Consider the following 14086-nt stretch of genomic DNA (forward strand, 5'->3'; position numbering starts at 1 on the left):
TCCAGAAACAAAAGACTGAAGTTTGTTAGTTTTTAAATCTCCTAGAGTAATTTAGAGCATTGCCAGGTGCAGTGGCTTGTACCTGTAGTCCCAGCTACTTGGGAGGCTGAGGTGGGAGGACCACTTTAGGCCAGGAGTTCTAGACTGGCCTGGGCAACATAGTAAGACCTTGTCCCCCACCAAAAAAATTCAGATCATTACTAGAGGTAATAAACGGAACAATAAATGTTAAATAAAACAATAATAAATAAGCAATGCTGAAAATAAGTGGAAAATAAAATCCAAAGCATAAATAATTTAAACAGATAAAGTATATGAAGAAACTAAAAAGTATAAAAATACTGCCTGTCAATAGTAATGGAGGAAAAAACTAGATGAAAGCATTTGTAAATCTTAAGTACTTTACATGCATATTTCATTTAAATCTCACAGCAGTGCCAGGAGGGAGAGAAACTTTTATCTCCCTTTCATGCATGGCTTAGAGAAATTAATCAACTTGCCCAAGCTTTCACAGCCATATTTCAAGGACTCTCAGCTGCTAGCATTTGCTTGACCTTACAGAAGGTGTCAACAAAAAGTTTTTATGCAACTAGACCATAATTGCCCCTGACTAACCAGGGATTCCAAGGTGCCAATTTCAGAGATGTTAGAATGGATAAAAATGCACAACTTATGCTTGACTAAATGTGATAGTGTGCAGCAACCGATCAGGTGAACCTAAAATATGTAGCAGTTTTTTTGTTTTTTGTTTTTTTAATTTCACAGTGGCACTGCTACAGGAAGGACTAAGATAAAACATAATATGTTCCTGTCTTAGTTATAGTAAAGAAGAGCTATTATAATCCCTATGGATATAGAAGACAACATGGAATTCACATTTGAAGTATTAAATAGTGACAGGCCTTTTGTTGCCTTTTTTGTCTATACAGAGGGACAACTTAACCAAAGCAATGGTTATATCTGCCTAAAATTTGGCAAAGATAATAAATTAGATATTTCAAAAGTGGGTTACTTTAAGGCACTAAGATACCCCTCAAACAGTTAGGTTGAATTCATGGCAGATATTTAACTGTAGCATTTTGAGTTCACTTGCAAATTTGTATCACAAGCCACAGAAAAGAAACACTGCATTTAAAAACTATAGCCCACATCCTTATGCTCTTTCATCTTTATTCTAGTAGAAGATGCAAGGTAATTTTCCAACACACAACCTCAGAGGTTGAAGCCAAGAGCGGCAGAATGGATGGATTCAAGGTGTGCCAACAATGCTACCCAGTAGGAAAAAATTCCATAAAAACTGGGCCCCTAAGGAAAACAACAAAGCCTAATGCTGAAGTCCTGTCCAAATGCAAGTGCTTGGCTAAGACAGAGCAGTCAGGCTGTAGACTGAAAGGCAGTGTATGCAATTTAGAATCCCCAGAAGTAGAGTAACAGAGAGACACCACAGCTGCATGAGAGTGAGATGCTAATGTGGGGCAGGCAGGACTCGGCTCCAGACAGTGCATGCTATCAGGACTCCTTCCATGACTCAGGAAGACCTCAGTACAACCACTGGGGCAGGTACGTGAATTAGGTAAACCAGGTGCAATTAACTGGAAAAAGGGCCTGGACTAATGTCTGGGCTTTCTGAAAGATTTTGCATCTCAGGGAAATTATGGAATAGCCACAGTATTCCCTTGGTAATAGAATGCAAAAATACTGAAAACACTCAAAGTTAAGAAAAGGGAAAAGAGAAGATTTGTTAGGGTTCTTTTAGCATTTCACTTCTGAGAAACAGAACAGGTGTTTTCAACACTTGGAAAACACCTTCAATCCATCAAGCACAGAAATAGTCTGCGTTTGGCCAGGCACGGTGGCTCATGCCTGTAATCTTCGGGAGGCCGAGGCGGTGGATCGCCTGAGATCAGGAGTTCGTGACCAGCCTGGCCAACATGGTGAAACCCTGTCTCTACTAAAAATGCAGAAATTAGCCGAGAGTAGTGGCGGGCGCCTGTAATCCCAGCTACTCAGGAGGCTGAGGCAAGAGAACTGCTTGAACCCGGGAAGTGGAGGTTGCAGCGCCCCAAGATCATGCCATTGCACTCCAGCCTGGGTGACAAGAGCAAGACTCCATCTCAAAAAAAAAAAAAAAAAAAAAAAAAAAAAAAGAAAGAAAGAAAGAAAAGAAAAGAAAAGAAATAGTCTACCTTCTTGAGCTCCTACAAGAGCTCTTCAGTGCTTGCCCTGCAGAGAACAGTGTCTGATCCCTATAGATAACGAAAGGAGGATGAAGGAGAGGTCAAGGCTCCAGCAGCCCAGCGTTCTCCCTGGGTATTCAGCACATCATTAGAGAATAAACCTGTTTACTTTGCTGCCTCCTTGAAGGCTCAGTAACGAAGCCATGATTAGAATTGCAGGCATGGATTCCAGCCACTTATCACAAGATGTTCCATTTTCTCTTGCTATGTAACAAACTACCCAAAACTTTGTTGCTTGAACAGCCATGATTTCCTATTTCTCATAATTCCATGGGTTGGCTGGGCAGCTCTTCGGCTGCCCTTAACTGACCTACAAAGGCTGCTTCGCTGGGCTCAGTAGGGAAGGCAGGGCCTTCTCCATGTGGCCTTTTCTTCTAGGCTTCTTCACATGGTGGCAGCAGCATCCCAAGACAGTTCACCCACTACACATGGTGCCTCTGCTTGCACTGTGTCTGCTGATTGAGACCAAAGTCAAGAAGGGGGAAAAGAGACTCTACCACTTGATGGGTCCTGTGGTTTGAATGTGTCCCCCAAGTTCATGTATTGGAAACTTAATCCCCAATGCAACAGTGTTGACAGGTGGGACTTGTAAGACGTGATCAAGCCATGAGGGCTCTGCCCTCGCTAATGGATTAATGCTGTTATTGAGGAAGTAGGTTAGTTATCATGGGAGTGGGTTCCTAACAGAAGAATAAGTTCAGCCTCCTTCCCTTCTCTCCATCCCAGGCACATGCTCTCTTGCCCATCTGCCTTCCACCATGGGATGATGCAGCAAGAAAGCCCTCACCGGATGTGAGCCCCTCAACCTTGGACTTCCCAGGCTGCAGAACTGTAAGAACTAAATCTCTGTACTTTATTAATTATCCCATCTCAGGTACTCTGTTACAGCAGCACAACACAGACTAAGACAATGGGAGAAACAAGTGAAGTCATACTGCAAACCGGCAGAGCTGGGAGCGGGGACAGGGGGCAGTGATTCATTAGGAGCCGTTTTGTAACAATTTACCACATATGTTTTCGCTGCTTTTTCCTCTGATAATAATAGTTTTTATCAGTAGAGTGTTTTTATAAGGTGTTTTCACACCTATTATAAATTCAAAGCTAATTATGATCTTTATAATACGGGGAAAAAGGTGCTCAACTCTATTTCTACTACAGAATAACATTAATAAATAGATCCAAAAATATTCCCAAGGTTTAGAGACTAGAATTCCTTCTAGCAATCCATACCTCTTGAAGATCTCACGTTCCTTAACAAACACATGGATCTTGTGAAGCATCTTTAGTAGGCTGACAGAGGAAGAAACTGTGGCCAAAGTTTATAACAGAAAAATCGAAGGCAATTATACTTCATTTGAAGTGCTTCCTGCAGAAAGAATTCTCAGCATGTCATTGTACAATGCAGCATGTAAGGACAGTGGCACACACTGCTCTGCACCAGTCAGCTGTCATCTCAGGCCGGAACAAGCATATTCTCCACATACTGCAGTAAACCAGAAAAACCAGAGCAGAATTTGCCTCACTACTCACCTTACCCCCTGACCATCCGAGATATGTCTGCCTAGGCAGGACATATCTTCTCAAGGACCCCTGTACATGCCATGGTCAACCTTACCCTTGTTCATTCTGTCCCACCTTCTTGGGATGCTCTTTCCTCTTTGCCCATCAGGCCCAAAATTCCCTGGCCTTCAGACCACACCTCAAAGCATTTCTTCTCTACAAGCAAAACATGTTCCCCTTTCCCTTCCTTACAACCCATAGCAGTTACCCAATTTCTTTACAGGTGGACATTAGTCACATTAAAAACAGTCCTTCAATGTAAGTGATGGTTAATTTCACATGTCAACTTGACTAGGCCACAATATCCAGATATTTGGTCAAACATTATTCTGAATGTTTCTGTGAAGGTATTTTTAAGATAAGACTGACATTTAAATTGGCAGACTTTTTTTTAAGGCAAGACCGTATTTATTCCCGTTTTACAGACGAGGAAACACTCAGAGAGGTCAAGTGATCCACCTGCTCTAGGTCAATACATGACTCAGCTGAAACTTCCTCTCCTAGATACACAATCAGAGTAATGCCAGACCTGCTTCTCAAAACAGATATGCACAAGAAAACTGTTTTAGTCTCATTCTTCTGACAACTAGAAAGTAAATATTCACCAGGCCCTCCCTGTGCACATAACATTATCATAAGTCAGAAGTCTGTCATTAAGAACATAAAATCACAGTGCAGATTGGGAGTGGGAAGATACACAGAAAGGATACCAAGAGTTTCTGTCAACTGCCCCTGGTTTGAGTTCAACATTTAAGAGATGCAATTTTTTTTTTAGGAGATGGGGTTTCACTATGTTGCCTAGGCTGGACTTAACTCCTAGGCTCAAGTGATCCTCTTGCCTCAGCCTCCCAAGTATCTGGGACTATAGGTGCCTGTCACCACACCCAGCTTCTAAACTGGTGGATTCTGAGTAAAATATCTTGCTTTCCATAATGTGCGTGGGCCTCAACCAATCAGTTGAAGGCCTCAATATAAAAATCACTGACCTCCCCCAGAAGAAGAGGGAATTCTGCCAGCAGACTGCCTTCAGCCTTGAACTCCAGAATCAACTCTTCCCTGAGCCTCCAGCCTGCCAGCCCACCCTACAGATTTTGGACTTGTTAGTCTCCACAATTATATGAACCAATTCCTTAAAATAAATCTCTCTCTCCCAATCTCATCTAGCTATCTATCTATCTATCTATATATATATAGGTATATCTGTACACACACACACACACACACACACACACACACACACACACACCCTATTGGTTTTGTTTCTTTGGAGAACTCTGACTGATACAATATATCACATAGTTTAGATCATTCCTTGCAGGGTACAAAGCCTGGCCTACTTAAAAGGCTATATGATCCCTGGAGTGTTGCATATTTTTTAGCAATTCCTACAGTCTTCTGTACCATCATGTTTCTTTAGTATTCCCTACGGTGTTCCATACAGAGCAGGGGTAAAAATATTCCAGGAACTTGAATTTGTGCTTCCTTATGACTAAACCTTGTATCCTTCCAGTTTCCTAACCTTTCTGCACCATTGACTGTGATATGTATACATACTAAACAAGCTGAAAGAAAGAAAAGGAATACTGCTCCTATTTTCCCATGGTGAAATCCCAAAGGTGGTTAATGTCTATTAAAAACTAGTAGTTTTATTACTAACTGGCATACAGGTGGTAGAATTAAAAAAAAAAAAAAAAAAAACCACTACAAACTATTATTTGCTTTATGATCCTGGAATCCATTCTTTTCAATTTTCTCCACCTAGAAAACATCTTTTAGTGAAAAAACTATAATAAAAGCAAAAAAATGTTTTAGTCAATCATCAAAATAATAACCCAAGACCAAATTTAAAGTAATATAAATGTAAATCAGGAATAGTTTTTAAAGTCAGCTATCACGTCTTAGAGATTTTTAGTTTATTTTAAATCCCTTTGGGAAGACCTAGAATATTTCATTCATTTAACCTAAGCAAACAAATGGACAAGGACATATTCTCATAGTCTGACCCAATTTTCCGAGCATCTTCCAAGTGCCAGGCTCCTACTAGGAACTGGAAAATTTTAGAAGTGAACTGGTGCTATCATTCGTCCCTAAAATAGATTAGTGAATGCCCAGAAAATAAAGAATGCTCACATTTAAGCTACTCTCTAACAATGTGCATATTTCTGCTACTACCAGTTGAATTGTGCACATTATCAAAAACCTATTGTTTAATCTCCAAACCTGTTTATGTCAGTTGTACTCATTCTGCAATGGTATAATTTAATTGAATACTATATAAACTGATCACAAATGGACAAACATGTGGCTACAAAAGTAAGAAGTTACTATTTCTATAAAACCTAAGTTGAATACTTTGGAAAGCATCCATACAGGCATATTACTTTCCTTAAAATTTTTTGACAAATTGAGTACATATAAAACAACTATAAAAGACTAGAAAACAACATTAAAATACCAGAATCCTGGCTAGGTGCAATGGCTCATACCTGTAATCCCAGTACTTTGGGAAGCTGAGGCAGAAGGATCACTTGAGGCCAGGAGTTTGAGACCAGTCTGGGCAACACAGCAAGACCCCATCTCTACAAAAAAAATTTTAAATTAAAAAAAAAAGATAGAATTCTATGCTCTGACTGCTTCAGATGTTCCTAAAGTCTCAATCTACTTTAAACAGAGTGAAACTAGAAAACACAGAAGCTACTCTATAAATGTGGTTTTTAGAAGAACAATAATACAGAACTGAGAGGACCCGTAATACTCAAAGAAAGATTACTATCCTAGATCACAAGACTGGCCTTTTGCATCCTCCACTATTCCCAGAACAATCCATCAGTAGCAGTAACGTTACACTTGAATACTTCCTGAAGTCAAGTTGTTTTATTTAAAACTGAAATATCCCTCTAAAAGACAACGACAACAACAAAAAATAAGTATGTATGTACAAGGTATTCACTGCAGCACTATTTCTAACGGCAAGACACTAAAGACAATCCAAATGTCCATTAATATGGGACTGACAATAAACTATGGTAAATTCACACAATGAAATAGACAAAAAGGCATGACAAATGCCTCTATATACTTCTATGGAGTGATCAGCAGGAAAAATAGGAAGACAAAAAAGCAAGAAGAAAGTTATACATAGTGTGCTACCATTCACCTAAGACGGGATTAGGAGGCAGAAACTATATGTGTGTGCACACGCATGGACATGCGCGCGCGCGCGCACACACACACACACACACACACACTCTTGCTCATATGTTTTAAATGGAATGCAGGAAAAAAAATGGAACCACAATCAGAGCTAGACTTCTCTGATTCTGCCTTGTTTTACACATTTAGCTCTGGAACCATGTATGTGTTTTCCATAATTGTTTAAAAAATAATTGAAAAACTGTCATCTCTAAAATTCAAAAGCAAAGTGAAATGACCCTAAATATTTGTTGAATTGGTGGTATAATCATGCAAAAAGGAATTATTTCAAATGATTTAAAACAGTTTTACCAGACATCCCTAGAGGAATCTATCCTAAAAATGAAAAGAATTTGGGAAAGTGCTTTTAATTCTTAAACTATTTTCAGTAATCATATTGTTAGCAGTAACACTGACAAGTAATGGTATCAATATGATTATGATCAAGAACCAAAATTTTTAGCATGAGACAAAGATAAAATTAAAGAAATTCAACAAAATCATCTGTTCCTAAGTTTATAATGGAAAAATCAGTATGAAACTCATAAAATATTTTACCTTAAAAATAACGTATTTCCTAGCCCCATTCACTGAAAAGGCCTAGAAGTAACAACCAATCTGTAGTTTCCAGACTGTGGTCACTAAATACAATTTCCCTCTGAAAGGAACCAGGGCTGGTTAAAGAAAGGGATAATTCCAGATCTATGGCTGTTAATGTACAAGATGAGCCTGGACATCTTGTCACACAAGAAAGCAAGAAGCCATCAGAAGCACTCATGCCAAAATGACCCAGGAGCTAATGTGAAGGCACTCCCATTGGCCAAAGAAGAGACAATTTGAACCAGGTGCAGTGGCTCATGCCTGTAATCTTAGCTCTTTGGGAGACCGAGGCAGGGGGATCACCGGAGGTCGGGAATTCGAGACCAGCCTGACCAGAATGGAGAATCCCATCTCTAGTAAAAATACAAAATTAGGGCCGGGCGTGGTTGCCCACACCTGTAATCCCAGTACTTTGGAAGGCCAAGACTAGCGGATTGCCTGAGGTCAAGCGTTCAAGACCAGCCTGGCCAATGTGATAAAACCCCGTCTCTACTAAAAATACAAAAATTAGCCAGGCGTAGTGGTGTGCACCTGTTGTCCCAGCTACTTGGGAGGCTGAGGCAGGAGAATTGCTTGAACCCGGAGGCAGAGGCTGAAGTGAGCTGAGATTGCGCCACTGCATTCCAGCCTGGGCGACAGAGTGAGACTCTGTCTCCAAAAATAAAACATTAGCCGGGCGTAGTGGTGCATGCCTGTAATCACAGCTACTCAGGAGGCCAAGGGAAGAGAATCGCTTGAACCTAGAAGGTAGAGGTTGCAGTGAGCTGAGATCATGCCATTGCACTCCAGCCTGGGCAACAAAAGCAACACTCTGTCTCAAGAAAAAAAGAAGGGACAATTTGATCATTAATAAGAATAACTGTGGCTGGGTACACTGGTTTGTGCCTTATAGTCCCAGCTACCTGGGAGGGTAAGGAGAGAGGATCACTTGAGACCAGCCTGGGCAACATAGTGAGATCTATCATTAATTAATGTAATTAACTCATTAAAGAATAACTGCAATGAAATTAAGAAATCATCAAACATATTAAATTCACATGTTGGCTGGGCGTGATGGCTCACACCTGTAATCTCAGTACTTTGTGAGGCCGAGGTAGGAAAATCTCTTGAGGGCCAGGAGTTCAAGACCAGCCTGGGCAACATAGTGAGATCCCATCTCTCCAAAAACGATTTCTTTTTTAATTAGCTGTGTTTGGTGGCGCATGCCTGTGGTCCCAGCTACTTGGGAGGCTGAGGCAGGAGGATTGCTTGAGCCCAGGAGGTTGAGGCTGCAATGAGCCATGATTACACCACTGCACTCCAGCCTGAGTGACATTGTAAGACCCTGTCTCAAAAAAAAAAAAAAAAAGAAAAAGAAAAAGAAAAGAGTATGTGTTTATAATGATACTTTTTAAATAAAGGAAAAAGCACTGGCCATTTTTGGAAATGCTAGGGACCCTCCAAGAGTTATAAGTAAAGAAAAAGAGTCACTCATTTAACCTGACTTCCCTGTATAAGCTATACCTCTGGGTAACTGAACAGTCTGTAAAAAGAAACTTCTCTATACTAGTATTCCAGCGAATAAATGAAAAAGGAATGATGAAATTAGAATTGAACATCTTGCATGCCCATGATTAAGTGATGGATCTATGTGAAGAATAAGTGGTCACTACTGTTCCAAAGCAAAAAAATCATTTCACAAAATTCATATATAATAGTATGAGCAAGTGCACAAGATAAACGACATGATTTTTTCAGTAAATAACATTTCAAGAAGACAGAAAATAAGGAAAACCTATAGCTTAAAAGATATTGAAGAAAACCTATCAACCGAATGTAATGTGTAGACCTTGTTTACATCCTGATGCAAACAAATCACAGTACACACAAACACACACACAAAACTGTGAAATAACTTTGGAATGATAGTGGTATTGTGTGATTCATTCTAAGAAAAACAGCCCTTATCTTTCAGTGAAAGTACTCAAATATTTACAGATAAAATGAAAAGAACAAGAATGTACCCCCAAAAATGGACTGGGAGAGGGATATAAAGAAACAAAAGAGGCTATGAATGGATGCCAGCTAGTGCCAGGCACAAGGCGGTTCACGGTATTCTTCCTTTACTTCTGTGTATGTTTTAAATTCTCCATAATAAAAGTTTTGAAACTTTGATGTATGACTGTATGTCTGTATGCTTTAATAATAAAATGTTAATGGCATATAAAATTTTTCAGGATTTCCTGCCTTATGTTAAAACGGCTTCTCCAGTTCTTACCACAAAAGAGGCATCTGGGGGTCAAGTCCCTTATTTCTCTGAATTATCAACTTAAAGCATAGGGCCTGCTACCCAGGAAGTGCTCAATAAATGTTAAATGAATGAATTCTGTTTGCTATACTTCTCTGCTCTGCTAAACCTTCCAAAACCCTAATCTAGTGATCCAACTTGTAGTAAAGGATGAGTAAATAGAATCAAGTATTAAAAAGACAAAAAATCCAAAACCCTGTATGTACTTAACCTTTTAAGTCTATGTTCCATAAAAAAATGGTTGTTTTTTTCTTGTGGTAAAAAACACAAAACATAAAATTTATGAAATTAACTATCTGTAAGTGTACAGCATTCAACAGTGTTAAGCATATTCACATGGTTGTGAAACAGATATCCAGAATTTTTTCATCTTGCAAAACTGAAACTATACCCATTGAACAACAAAAGGTGCTTATTCTTTTTTTTTTTTTTTTTTGAGACGGAGTTTCGCTCTTGTTGCCTGGGCTGGAGTGCAATGGAACAATCTCGGCTCACTGCAACCTCCGCCTCCCTGGGTCAAGCGATTCTCCTTGCTTCAGCCTCCCGAGTAGCTGAGATTACAGGTGCGCACCATCACGCCTGGCTAATTTTTCTATTTTTAGTAGAGACGGGGTTTTGCCACATTGGCCAGGCTGGTCTTGAACTCCTGACCTCAGGTGATCTGCCTGCCTCAGCCTCCCAGTGTGCTGGGATTACAGACGTGAGACACCACGCCTGGCCCAAAAGGTGCTTATTCTTAATACTTCCTACCCATTGTCTATTCTGTCCTACACAGACCTCTAGCTACCACAAGCTTTCAAAGTATTATTTTCTGACAATATACATTGTGGATCACCAGCACAATAACATCAAATAAAAAACAACCAGTCCTTAAAGAAAATAGGAAGGGTCTTAAGTCTGACTGTGAACAGAAGACCATATGACCTCCTGTGCAGAGGAAATGAAGATAGGGCTGGAATGCGGTTTCAGGGTCACTCTAAACGGAAGTGAGGAACCAAAACAGGAAGAGGCAGGCCCACAGCTAAGAGGAGGCCACACGGGCTGCAGAAGGACTCATTCCATGTCTGCATTTAACAAAGGCTTACCACTGCTTAGGCAGCCCCATAACAATGATGGAAAGGCCCCTGGTAAGCACATAGACTCACAGGTGCCTTAGGTCAGGTACCTGGGGAAGCACTATGCAAGTCTCATTCAATAGACTTTTAGTTAAATATGCTTATGCAGGCCTGCAAAAAAAATGACTTAGCTATAAATTTGGTAATAATAACTTAGTATATTATGTAAGAAATGTCAATGATCAGTAACAGTGACCAGTGATCACTGATATTTTTCCATGTGTTACTACAGTTCTAATTATCTTTGGTAATAGATGAACGCTTAGTCAATCACTCCTTTTTCAAAATCATTTTCATACATTATTCTTCAGAAGCATGACTCCTAGCCTGAGTCTGCACTGGGACAACTCCAGGAAAGATAGAGATTTTGTACATGACTGAGGATACTAGCAGAGTCAAGGCAGACAAGGACCTGTTTACCAAAAGCACCTAGAAATCTCCAGGGGGCAGGGATCTTGGGGAACGAACATTCATTCTACAGCAAGAGTTCAGGTTTAATCCAAAGAAAGCCACAGACCACGAGAAGAGAGTAGTGGCTTGGAGGACAACATGGTATCTGTCATTCACACTATCCTACATAAAAGCAAGGGATGATAGTGGTATTGTGTGATTTGTTCTAAGAAGAACAATCAAATTAAAGGCATTCTCAAAAGGCTCTGAAGAACAGTAACACTTCAAGGAATCAGCAGCACGGAAAGCAGCAGCTGTTGCCACAGGACTGACAGCAGCATGGGTAACAAGGAACATCCTGATGGCCACAGCCATGACAGTTGACCTATCAACCAAACGATCTTTGCACTGACAACAGTGGCTGCACTTCTGGTGCCAGGTGCATGGTGGTGGCTCTCAGTTCTGCCTCCAGCACTAGCAGGCTGTGTGTACATACAAACACACATATGTGTATGTATGTATAACACCCAGCTACTGACAGTGAGACCGGAGAGCATGCGGGGAGAAAATGGGAGCAGAGGTACAAAGGATGTTTCACCTCTTCAATATTAACTGATTTGTTTTATAATTATGTAGTACCACAAATAAAACTTCTATTTTGAATAAATAGAACAGAACACATTGAGGCCTAAAGGGAAGAAATATGTAGTAAAATCAGAAAAAAGAATTTATAATAAAGTCCCACTTGTGCTTTGACAATTCTTGCCTTTTAAACCAAGTAATATTCCAAGTAAATACATCTTTAAAAAAAGAAAAGGTATAGTTTAAGATGTAGTAATTTATGGCAATTTCAATTATTCAGGAGGAATATGTATTTTAGGAAAGGAATGAATAACTTTAGCCCTGTCATCATCTGGAAATTAGAAGTTGGTAAACATACCGTAAATCTAACCTGCCTGTATGCTTTTCAACTTAGGGCTCTGGGTAAGAATGAATGCCATAACATATGTGAAAATCACTTGCAAACTATACGGTGGTATGTACATAGATGATAGTTAAGTTTCTACCATCACAAATGTGCTATAATTTTTTTATCTGACTTTATATTACAGAACACAGTATAATGAATTTTTAAGAAATACAATGGTCCTGAAGGCTACTTCCTTCTTTTTTTTTTTTGAGACGGAGACTCACTCTGTTGCCCAGGCTGGAGGGCAGTGGCACAATCTCGGCTCACTGCAACCTCTGCCTCCCAGGTTCAAGCAATTCTCCTGCCTCAGCCTCAGCTGAGATTACGGGCATGCGCCACCACGCCCAGCTAATGTTTGTATTTTTTAGTAGAGACGGGATTTCATTGGCCATTTCTTATATTACTAATTCATACACATAAGAATCTGTTTTCATTTAATTGAAGATGCTCTTATGTATACTGATATTTAAATAAACATGAACATTAAATCTTTGAGATTAAAACCTGTATAAATATAACTGGAAACCTGCAATTCCTTCTTGGCTAGAAACCCATAAAAAAAATTCCAAGTGTGCATTAGACTCACAATAGTTTTCATACAAGAATGAATGGCATAAAAATTTTTAATTCACCAAATATATTTCTGCAACTGGGTCATTCATTTTCTAAGTTAGAGGCCTTTTATTTTTATATCCTTTGTGGCTTCAAAAAGAATTTTAAATACCTTGTAAGTATACATACTAAGTATACATCACGGTACCCTTCCAAGGGAGCGGGCCTCGGCAGTGAGATCTGAACACAGAATCCTTCCTCCCCGCAACACACAGACAGGCAGCTGCTCCAAGGACAGCCAATCTGCTGGCTGGGAAGAGGCTAATTAGGTAAGCTGGCAAATTAGGCACTAAAAGGGAGGTGAGGCTGAAAGAATATACGAAGGAAGATCCTCAAAGATTCACAAGCAAAGATGAGGTGAGAGGGAGCTGAGAACCAGAAAAACGAGATATGAAATAGAGAAAAGATAATGTTGAAGATGAGGAAGCCTTCTGGCTGTAGGAGATCCATCAGGGTGGTAGGAACTATTGTAGAAAGATGCAAACCTTCTTGGAAGGCCAAGAGGTTTTACAAAAGCTTTGGAAAACGATTTGGCTGAAGGCAGCTAGACTCTCTTATCCGGTGCCTGAAAGCTTAGGTTAGATAACAAGGGGATGTAAAAAAACTGATCTAGATAAGTTAGTTTACTTAGGCCTCCGAACCTGGCCTTTCATCATCCGCACACAGGACTGCTCACTCCGGGGAGGGCGACCATGTTGATTACCCACAAGTGTGTTGACTCAAAGCCATTGTCATTAAATCTGTGCTGAATAAATGCCCACAGTGCCAGCTTGTCAAGGCCGCAGCTGCTGACTCTTTACAGCACCCTCCTAGGGGTCTGTGAGCAGCCCGGTCCCCTAGCCCGCTCCCCTAGCTCGCTGTTTCATTGGATACCTGCATGTGAGTGCATTTTTTCTTCCGTCGTTCAGCCAGGGTCTGCGGGTCGGACCCCGCATCTGGCCTCGTGGGAAGAGTGTAGCAGACATGAAGAGAACAGCAGAAATGCAATAAGCAGTAAGTGTAGCTGCTCCCTAGAACTGTGTTGGATCCTGACAGCCATTCAGCTCCAGTTTCCTTGTGATCTGAAAATAAACACTTTATTCTTAAAGAACACTGATGTGAGTTTCTGTTCCTTAAAATCAAA

General features: G+C 40.2%; 1 protein-coding gene across 7 annotated transcripts in view; it reads right to left on the minus strand.

Annotated features, from left to right (window-relative positions):
* Positions 1-14086, minus strand: part of MARCHF8 (membrane associated ring-CH-type finger 8) — a 138194-nt gene that overhangs the window by 90172 nt on the left and 33936 nt on the right. For 3 of the 7 annotated variants that reach the window (XM_063780624.1, XM_054659491.2, XM_063780623.1), the window contains exon 2: positions 6284-6376. The exons of the other annotated variants lie outside the window; for them this stretch is intronic. The gene's annotated coding sequence lies outside the window, so the exon portion shown is untranslated. The remainder of the gene's footprint in view (positions 1-6283; positions 6377-14086) is intronic. 7 annotated transcript variants of the gene reach the window in all.

This window comes from Pan troglodytes, chromosome 8, assembly GCF_028858775.2.
Source record: "Pan troglodytes isolate AG18354 chromosome 8, NHGRI_mPanTro3-v2.0_pri, whole genome shotgun sequence".
Lineage (NCBI taxonomy): Eukaryota > Metazoa > Chordata > Mammalia > Primates > Hominidae > Pan > Pan troglodytes.